Raw genomic sequence first — 11,522 nt, 5'->3', positions numbered from 1 at the left:
AGGTTTCGCGCATGCGCAGTGAGGGTGGTCACGCCGCACACCACCGCCACCACACCAACACCACCGGATTGATATCCGCCATAAGATGCTTCGCATCTAAAAAATTGAAGATCGCTACCGGAATTCCAACATGCGACCCCTCGTTAGACAACTCGGCCACGCGCCATTTCTTCTTTAGCATACTCACCGGGAGCTATTCATAAACACCATTTTCTGCTGGGCATACGCAGAGCTCGGAGGCCCTTCAGCGTGCGTAGTATCACCCGCGAGAGTGCCCGAAGGGCGCGGTTTAAAGCAATGCTTCAGATTTTGCTTCACTTTGACGGCCCTTGAGAAGCGCACTAAAATGTTGCTATTTCTGTACCCACTCGCGATGTTGAACACTGAGTAAACAACGCGTCCAACGCAACCGCGCGGCAGGAGACTCGGAGGGGTCTCTCCTCGCGCCGCGGGTTTAAAGAAAAAAAAATCATCTAGGAACATTGGGTCCTAGCGCGCTGCTCAAACACAAAGGAGCAACAACTGTGACAGTTTTTAGTTCGCGCTCATCCTGTGTATATCTGTGCGTTCTTTTCTAACGTCCTTCCTTGCATTTGTGCAGCGCGCTGCAAATGTCGAGCTGTGTCCGTTGCTAATTCGCGCAGTTCGCGCATGTCCTTTGTGTGTTCCAATCGTCCGTCATTTGCGCGCTGCAAGTATCGAGCTGCTTGCCGTTCCTCGTGGGACATTCTAATCGGTTGCTATCGCATTCGTTGCTTCGCCTTTGCGGCAGAACTGTGACATTTTTTTCTACAGATTTAATAATAATGAACTTCCGCCGGCTATATTTGCGCCTCCTAACTAGATGAATTAGAGTACTACATGATTCGCGTAGAACAACTATTTTCTCTCGCTAAGAATTCGTGCTAATTATGGTATGCAAACAGTAACATTCACGTCTATTTCATTATAGAACACTCTCCCACTTATTGTGAAAACTTCAAGATCACTAAAGCAATTAAAGAAAGAGCTAAATGTGTGCTTACTTCGCGCAGACTAACAAGCACAGTAACTATTTCTTTCATTTAATGTGTGCTTTGTCGTTCGGTGTATTTGGATAAAGGTTAATAAAATGTTCTATCGCTTGTTTCTTTTTCTCTTACAATTTTGCTTACAATTTTACAATTTTGCTTCTCTTACATGTGCTAAAACTGCACTATTTTATGCAATCGTATGTGTATGTTGTGCTGCTAATGCTATGTTTTTCGCTTAAGTACTACCTTTTGTTGCTGTTGCTTTAAATTGTTTACTACCGTAACTCTCTTTCTGCAGGAGGTCCCGATAGAGTCTCTGAGTAGGTGACCTTCTTCTGTACACTCAATACATACAACATTACCGAAATTAAAAAAACACAAATTCTGATTTCTGATTCTGAACACGGCACATCGCTTTATTACCGTCTCTTTATTACCGACCAGTCTCTGTTTCGGTTTGCGAGAGCTGCGAGAAGACAATACGCCGGGTGCAGCTGACGTCATCAACCGTGTAAAAGAGCACACAATTCTGTGGCGCACATCCGCTTGGTGGCGAAGAAAGTCGTCTGGCGGCGACGAGTTCCTTGAGGTTTGTACACGTCCCGCACGTTCGCCGCACGCACGGGCTTGCGAGTAGCCGCCGAATAGCAGGCTGCTGGCGCAAGCGCGCCATGAGCTCAATGGCGACTGTGACGTCATCGTATTAACTGCGCCAGCACGGATCTCGGCCACAGTGGTGACGTCTCGAAAGTTGGGTGTCACCTTCAGGTTGCCTTAAGTGATGTCAGTGTCGCGAGGTGCGGCGCATATCTCTGGATTGCGCAACGTGAACTTCCATATCGCTATAGATTACCGTCCAAGCTATATTCGTTGAGAGATTTCGTGGATGAAATGCGTCTGTTCACGGGATTCGATGCCGCAGGCTATCTCAGCTTCTAAACGTTGTGGCAGTACCCCTTTAACGCTTGGGTTGAATAGGCGAGTGATTCAAATACGCTGGAAAAAAACTGCATGGAAGTTGCAAATTATACAAATGACTTCCTAGGAAAACAATGTGTTCCGCTAAAAAACGAGACATGGTGTGCTGACACACTTGTCACAGATTTTATTGATGCGATGTGCTTCGACCATCTCCCTTGCTGTTGCAACTAGTTGTGGTGTCTTTATGATGTCTCGGCATAGATGAAACCCATAACTGTCCGCGCTATGTTTCCTGTACCTCTGTTCGCTTTCTCTCTCTCATTAACCTGCATTTACATTGAGACGTGAACCGATAATAAACGCCTATTCTACCCACTTGTGAACTTGCGTCTACTTCGCCTGCGTCAAGCGCAATGTCTAACAGTGGCGACGAGAAACGGAAAGACAACCCCGGCAAAACCTTCGAGCGAATAATGGTAGCGACGAAACCTCGCGGGGCGGCGAATCGACAATTGAACACCATAAAGTGCCTGACTTCGACAGCGAAACACATAGCTGGAAGGCGTATGCTATGAAAGCACAGACGTACTTTGAGGCAACGGGTGTAGCGGAGTAGGCGAAGAAACGGGCGTCTTTGGTGGCAGCTTTAAGCACACGCGTACAAATATTGTCAGAAATTTTCCATAATAAGGACTTGTATGGTTCTTGTGTTGCACCCGTCCTTTACGATATCTTTTTCTCAGCGTTTGATGAGTGGGTTGAACAAAAGCTTTCTGGTCATAAAGTTCTGCGAATTCTTCTTGATGTAGGTGATTACCAAGCCGTACTGATCTGACCCCATAGGATAAACTTTACAATGCCGCCATTTACATCCTACAGACACTTGAATCCACCTATGGAGATATTTTCACCCATGTGATGGCCTGTGATCAGGGCCTACATTTCAATGACCTAAAACTTCATTTCGATGCCAAACGCATGTGTTGGTCGTAAACCCGAGGACGAAGAAGACCCCGCTGCCTTTTCAAAGCGCGCATCCTAATCTTGCCCAGCACGCTAACATTGCCCTCGCTTGTAAGTTTGCCCTGGAAAAATCCCACGAGCGTAAAATGGATACTACCTTTACTCAGTACCTACAGCGCCTCCTTCCGGCTGCATACCCCCGAAATGTATTTACAGCTGCGAGTGAAACCCTCCTGCAGAATATAAAAAGTTAGCACAAAGCGAAAAGATGCCATCACAGAGATGAACTGGAGGTCATGCCCTATATATATATCCTGTTTCGAATAACATTAAAAGATGGTGCGCTGTTAAGGTGTCAAGGTCGTCTATACGGCTCCGTGTAAAGCTGGTAGAGTGTGGCCTTTGTCGACACAAAATATTGGTAGGCCACGACTCTCAACCACGCACGTTAGGAATTGGCCTAGTGTGCTCGTGGAGCAGTGCACGCAATTCCACTCAATTGTAACAGTTCGTACGTCGAAAGAACGGGTAAGTGTTAGAATGAAAGGGCACGTCAACATAACTGCAATGTAATGCATGACACAGAGGGTTTTTTGGCCCATTATTGTAAAGGACGGACAGTTATAGGTAGGGGGGAAGGAAAGGCACTTTCTAAACCGATCTTTGAAAACAATTCCGCTGGTGTGATACAGTGGTTACGGTGTTCGGCTACTGACTCGAAAGTTGCATGTTCGATCGCCGCCGCTGTGGTCGCTTTTCCATGGAGGCGAGGAGGAAGATCTTTTTTCTACAAAGAGACTCCACGTGGTTACCCTCGTGTGGAGCCTTCTTGTAGAGCCCCAAACGATCACGGTGGCTGGACGAATTAGGTTCACGGTCGCCACATGGCTCCCTATAGTGCCGGCTCTGAAATTCGTCTCCGCCAAGAACACGAAGTCACTGTGTGAGATCACCACCATGTTTACTGACTCGGCTGCGCGCTTCATGTATTGGAATGTAATGTGTTTCGGTGCGACAGTGTGGACGTTGCACCAGGGGCATATCCTGGTTTCGTACGCTTCAGGAAATATTGTGTGCAGTCTCGATATGTACGGGTATGTGTTGATTTGAAGGCGGCGCCAGTCTCTGGCTGGTTGTTTAACATGGCATGCGGAGGAGCGCATTTCTGCGTTGTCAGGCACTCGTCTTCTGAAGTCTGCCTGCCCGTGATAAGTCCATTTTGCGGTTAGTGGGGTGTCCAGAGGGAGGTTCCGCGGCTCGGCCAGTAGGCTTGCGAGCTGCGCAGTTCGCCTCCTTCTTGTCCCCCAGGCCCAAGTGGTCAGGCCACCAAATGATCCCACGGCCTTCAGTTAGTATGCGTCCCAGGATATCGGTTATGCATCTGGAAAGTGTCCCTCTAAGATATAACCGACCGGCCGCTTGTGATTCCGCTAGGATATATGCGGAATGACCCATCCGTTTAGCCTCTCTAATTGATAGTGCTATTGCAGCTCCCTCCACTGTGGCGCTTCACCTGCTGCGTACAAATTCGGATGACAGCATATTTTTTGTTTGGTTAATGCCATGGCTTATGCCCGTTTTCTTCCCCGAAAAGGCGTCTGCGCAAGCAGGCGTTTGGTGTGTAGCGACACCACGGACCCGAGCTAACCGGGGGGCTTAGATCCCCTCCCACGCCTAGCCGTGCGTGGCTATGCCGTGTCCGGGGAAACCCGGGGATCCTGGGGGTTGAGCCGACGCCGGGTGATTGGACCTATAAGGCCCCCCGGCTGAGGCAACACACCCCTTTGGCCCTGGCTTAACGTAGACGGCACTCCTGGGCTGACCCACCCAGGGGAAATCGGCAGTCGCCTTTTCCTATCTCTCTCTCCCCTCATCTTCGTCTTTCTCTCCCGCATTAAATCCTTCCTGTCTACTTCTCTTTTCTGTTTACTTCCTCCTCTTCCTGGTGGCAAGGGTTAACCTTGTGTGGCTGTCCTACCTAGGATAAACCATATTTGGTTATAGTAGCGGCGTACTGCTGGCGTAGTGCAGACTTTTCACATGTTCTGTCATGTCCACTTGTTGGGCTCCGTGGTGGGCGGTAGGCGCCGTTGCCGAACAACTCACTCTTCTCATGGGACCTCCGAACCTTTCTCTAACCGATCGTGCCCCGAAAAGGGTACGCACCGACGTAGCCTCCCTCTTTATGCCGAAAAACAAAGAAACTATCCGAAATACCATGTCCTCCACTGTGAACAATCTGCTATAAAAGCAAGAGCAATTTCGCCTTTCCTTGTGGCTAAGTGCCTAAAAGAGACCATCGAAACAGGTTAGAAGGCTACAAAGATGGCAAGTGGGGATTAGCTCCTTGAGCGACGTGGAACAATACAACACTCTCACACCTCGTAGCGTTTGGCAACATTCCCGTCTCGGTGAGTCCACACCGTACCATGAATACAGTGAAGGGCGTAGTATCCGACGAAGACTTGATGGCGTTGAATGAAGAAGAACTCCTTGATGGATGGAAGGACCAAGATGTAACGCACGTGCAGCGCATCTTAATCAGACGCAATAACACAGAAATTGCAAGGAAGCATTTAATACTCACTTTCAGTTCCACCACACTACCCGAAAATATTGAAACCGGCTATGTGAAACTTAATGTCCGACCGTATATCCCGAAGCCCGAAGCCGAGCCCGGACCACGCCTAGCGTGCCCAGGCTAACGCCACTTGCCCCTACGGTGGGAGCAGCCAGTGCTGCTCTGCCCACTCCCAATCAGTCCACACCAGTGGCTTCGACAGGCTCTGGAAGCAGCCGGGGCAACGAAGAGGCCAAGGAGGTCCCATTGACCTCGGCTTGGTGGGGGGCCAAGGCTTCGTCAACCGTGGCGAAGTCTACACTAAACAAACACCGCTCGGTATAGCGACTGTCTGTTGCCCCTACGGAGGCGATGGACATTACTGGTCCACCAGCGCAGGCAGCGCCGAAGGAGTGGCGAGCATCGCTCGACCGCTCCAAAATAGACAAAACCCCAATCACAGGGCCTGACAAAGGCTCTGTAAAATAATTGACTCTTTCTTTGCGACACACAGCACACGTACACTACCAACATGGATACAATATTACAATGGAACGTCAGAGGGCTCTTACACAACAATGACGATGTACAAGTACTTCTTAGTAAATTGTGTCCAAAGGTGCTGTGTGTACAGGAGACACACTTAAATTCGAAACACTAGGTCAATATGTTGACCTAGTGTTGACCTAATGTTGACCTAGAATCCTAGGTCAATATGTTGTGTTTCGGAAAGACCGCCAGGATGGTCTCGCATCGTCTCGTGTAGTGTAGCAATCACAAAAGACCGAAACGTAGCATGTCAGCATGTAGCATGTCAGCAACTGGAGGCAGTAGCCGTTCGAGCTATACTCGCTAATAAACACATTACTATCTGCTCTGTATATATACCCCCACACTACCAGCTACACAGACATGAATTCCAATCATTTATAGACGAGCTGCCCGCGCATTACCTCCTCCTTGGACACTTTAATGCCCACAGCAACCTGTGGGGCGACTCTCGCACCGACGCGCGAGGCCGCCTCATTGAGAATTTCCTGTACTCCACAGGCGCATGTTTACTCAACAAGAAAGAGTCCACGTTTTTTAGCCTCGCAAGCAAAACATATTCTGCCATCGATCTCAGCATCACCTCTCCATCCATTTTACTTGATTTTATCTGGGAAGTGGTAAAAAACCCCTATGGGAGTGCCCACTTCCCAATAATCCTCAAAACACACAAGCGAAATGAAGCTCCACCCCTGGCTCCTCGGTAGAAGCTTGACAGAGGCAATTAAGAGGACTTCCACAAACTTACTAAGATCTCGTGGGCGGACATTTCTTCTTTTAGTATTAACGCTGCTGTTGGGTATTTTACCGCGTTTATATTTAACGCTGCTATTAAATGCATACCAGAAATAACTAGGGGAACAAGCAAGCGTCGCGCTCCTTGGTGGAACGACGAGTGCCGCAAGGCTCAGAGGCAACATAATAAAGCGTGGGAGCTTTTGCGCGATTCTCCCACAGCAGAAAATCTTATCAATTTTAAACAGATGAAATCGCAAGGCCGCAGAACGCGCCGGCAGGCTAGACGGGACAGCTGGCAGAAGTTCATATCAGGCATAAACTCCTATAGAGATGAGGCCAAGGTATGGAATGGCGTAAAAAAAGTACGAGGTCTACAAACTTATTCGGTACCGTTAGTGGACACCCAGGGGGAAAGCATGGAAGACCAAACTGACTCCCTGGGAGCAGCGCACTTCGAATTCATATCGAGTTCTACACATTACTCTGAAACCTTCCAAAGGTACAAAACAAGGTTGAAATGAGAGAGGCTGGAAAGGAAATATACACAAAATGAGGCATACAATGCACCGTTCCGCCTAGCGGAGCTACAGGCTGCACTGAACCTTTGCAGCAAGTCTCCCCCAGGCTCTGATCGTATTGTATACGATATGTTAAAACACTTCTCCCACGAAACACAGAAAACACTCCTTTCCCTCTACAATACCATATGGTTTTCCGGCGAGATTCCTGCCTCCTGGAAAGAAGCTATTATGATACCTATTCTGAAAGAGGGAAAGGATCCATCCTCGGTGACTAGTTACAGACCCATCGCGCCGACAAGTTGCCTGTGTAAAGTCTTCGAAAAAATGATAAACTGTCGGTTAATACATTTCCTCGAAACATACAAATTACTTGACCTGTACCAGTGTGGTTTCCGAGAAGGTCGAACCACAACCGACCACTTAATACGCATTGAGGCTGAAATTCGTGAAGCGTTTGTTCATAAGCAGTTTTTTCTCTCGGTATTCCTCGACATGGAAAAGGCCTACGATACGACTTGGCGCTTTGGAATACTCAGAGATCTCTCACATTTAGGTGTGGGAGGCAGAATGCTGACTATAATAGAAAACTACTTGTCCGATCGCACTTTCCGTGTCCGAGTGGGAAAAGTTTTATCACGAACATTTGTTCAGGAAACAGGAGTGCCGCAGGTTGGTGTCCTCAGTTGTACACTTTTCCTGATAAAAATGAATTCCCTGCGTGTGTGTATCCCCCGTACCATATTTTACTGCGTGTACGTGGATGATGTACAGATAGGTTTTAAATCCTGTAATCCTGCAATGTGTGAGCGGCAGGTTCAACTTGGCTTGAACAAGGTGGCCAAATGAACAGACGAGAACAGGTTCAATATAAATCCACGAAAAAGTGCACGCGTCCTGTTCTCTAGAAACAGAGGCCTGCGCCCTGATCCGGACAATAACCTGTATGGTCAGCGGCCACCTCTCCAAATGGAACACAATTTCCTAGGGGTAATATTAGACGCCAAACTGACATTCGTGCCACACATTAAATATATTAAGGATAAGTGCATAAAAACGATGAATGTTTTAAAGGTGTGGTCGCGCACTAAATGGGGAAGTGACAAAAAGTGTCTTATAAATTTATACAACAGCCTCATACGCACATGGCTAGATTATGGGGCCATGGTATATCAGTCAGCGACACCAACCACTTTAAAAATGCTTGACCCTGTCCACCATCTAGGCATTCGCCTATCTACGGGTGCTTTTAGGACGAGCCTCGTAGAAAGCCTATACGTGGAATCAAACGAGTGGTCGCTTCATTTGCAGAGAGCCTACATTTCGTCCGCATATTTTTTGAAAGTCAATGCCAACAGTGAACATCCCGCATATTGTGTTATAAATGATCTGTCTAGTTCTCGTCTCTTTCGTAGCCGTCCTGCATTGAGAGAGCCCTACTCACTGCGCGTACGATGTCTTGCCGAGGAAGTGGGAGCCCCACTCCTTGAGTACCGCGTGATGGCTCCCGCTGTACAGCTGCCACCATGGCAGTGGCAGAATATTGACGGCGATGTATCTTTTATGGAAGTCACGAAGCATGCACCAGTAACACACATCCGCGTGTACTTCATTGAACTACAACATAAATATCCTTACCCTGCATTTTTTACTGACGCTTCAAAATCTGACGAAGGTGTGTCGTACGCCGCAGTCGGTCCGTCCTTCTCAGATGCCGGTGTTCTCCACCCCAACACGAGCATTTTCACAACGGAGGCCTATGCGATACTTGCTGCTGTTAAACACATTAAAGAATCCAAATACACCACGCAGTTATATACACGGATTCCTTAAGTGTTGTGAAAGCTTTGAGGACTCTCAAAACACACAAAAATCCTGTCGTCGTCACGCTCTACTCACTACTATGCACAATCTACGCAGTTAAACAGCATGTGGTGGTGTGCTGGGTGCCAGGGCACCGCGAGGTTGTAGGTAATGTGTTAGCAGACGAACTGGCCTATCCGCCCTTCGAAACAACACCGACTCATCCATAGCTGTTCCTGTAATGGACCTGAAACCCCTGCTAAGGAAAACACTCAGGGCTTACTGGCAGCTGTTATGGGATGGTGAAATACACAATGAACTACATGTAATAAAACCGTGCCTTGGAAATTGGCCACCAGTATCGAAGTCACGCCGCACAGAAGTCACACTTAGCAGATTAAAGATAGGACACACACACAGCACACATTCACACCTTTTGTCCCGTAATGATCCACCCATGTGTGAGAGATGCGGTGAACCGCTTACCGTGCTTCATATTCTGATGCAATGCAAAGAATCAGACGCTATAAGAAGGAAACAGTTCCCACTGCCCTATCGGCAACAAGTACCACTCCACCCGTCGATGTTCATAGGTCGGGAGCCGCTGTTTAAACATCAGTCATTGTTTTCGTTTTTAAAAGATGTGGATAAATTTTACGTCATTTACCCAGGTATTCGTAGCATGGCCTCCTAACAGAGGCTGCTGCTGCGGTAGTTACACCTAACAAAAGCACCTTCCTCGCATCCCTTGGACTCAAGGGCATTAACGAGGCTTTCGTGCTCATGCCATACACCCGCAATTTTATTATTACGACCACTCGCCATTCATTTTCATAACACACATTTCACATCACTCTCATGGTTTTAATTCTTATATGTTTTACCCGCGTTTTGCGCGAGGAATTTTAAGGCCCATTTACAGCCACTTACCATAACCATTGTCCACATTCTTTACCATGTCCTGGCGCTCTTTGGCCAACAAATGGCCCTTGCGCCAATAAACATCATATATCATCATTATGCCCGTGCTCTTGGTCCTTCGTGTGTTGCTGGATAAAGGGTAACGTCATTGTAGTATGTATTGGGATAGTTAGGGCTCTGAGAGAGTGTTCGTGTTGCGCCTTCCGGTTGTTTTTATATATAATGGGTGCACGATGGGTACCACTTCCCCGAAAATGCGAGACTGAAGGTGCATTGGTGCGATGGCTGTTTTTTTTTTCCGTAGTATTGGGTTATGAGTGCCTATCTCAGCATCTGCATAGATATATGGCCTGTGTTCTGGAGGCCAGTCGTTCTCTTTTGGCGATTAGTGCGGCAGTTCGCAGCTCTTCATCTGTGTTATTCATGGCGACCTACATTAGTTCATCTGGTCGTGCTGTTCGGCTGTTACAGCGTGGCCTGCTGCTCGAAAAGCTGCTCACGATCCTGCACGAAACTCCAAGCGCGTGCAGCAGCCAGCCAGGACGACACATGTCGCGCCAAAAACATATATGCTGCTGAAACTTTAATCGAGCATACGCTAAATTCAATAAGATCTTCCTGGGCAGGTATTTCTGATTTAGTTACAGCGTGCGTGATCGCCAATGGCTCGAAATTCAGTGTCCTTTCTGCTTCGTGTGTTACAGAATTTCGCTGGTCATCTGACTTCACAGGAAGAAATGGCTCATCGGTGTTTTCGTTTAGAACATCGCCTAAAGCTCTACAGCTGTTAATGGTGTTTCTTGATATACTAACTCATACATGGCCCCCAGCGCTTTTGTTTGTTTTGCAGTTTTCATTTAAGTATGCTTAAAGGGGCCATGACATCCACTTTTCGATCATGATCGGTGTTATGTGGGTTAATCCTTGTGTATTCGCAAACAAGCTGGATAACTGTTAGCGCATTTGCTCGATCACTTAATTTATAATTGAATATTCTATAATTTATATTTCAATATGAGAGCGGCCTGAGAGTCGGGCAACACGGGCGCACTCGCGAGCCGTGCCGTTACGAGCGGCTTCCTGTGCGAGCGTCTGCATTCCGGCGAAGGATTTTGTTCCTTGCTCAGCTAGGCATGCAATCGAGCGATTTCAGATTTCTTCAGCTTGGCATTGTGAAATTGAACGATTTCCAATGGGTGAAACTTTGATAGAAGACGACGTCTCCGCTTTATGCAGCACATTACGTCACACCCACCGTGGTAAAATGGTGGTTGCCGGCGGTGGGCGGGGTTTACAGCCCGCGACTCCTAGCATTTGTATTACAGTGCAATGTTCTTTCACGACTCATTCTTTATGTGTACAGGCACAATAGACCCGTTACTTCTATTTTATCGCTTAAAGCCGCAAATTCTTGGGTGACCGTGCCATGGTACCTGTAATATATTTTTGAACGGCAGCGTTAAACAAATATGGCAAAGCGGCCAAGACATTATTTGTGCGGCTGCTCGCTTCTGCTTCCGAGCAATATACGTGGCG

The sequence above is a fragment of the Rhipicephalus sanguineus genome, chromosome 11, assembly GCF_013339695.2.
Source record: "Rhipicephalus sanguineus isolate Rsan-2018 chromosome 11, BIME_Rsan_1.4, whole genome shotgun sequence".
In the NCBI taxonomy this organism is placed as follows: Eukaryota; Metazoa; Arthropoda; class Arachnida; order Ixodida; family Ixodidae; genus Rhipicephalus; species Rhipicephalus sanguineus.
Note: the sequence above shows the minus strand (reverse complement) of the source record.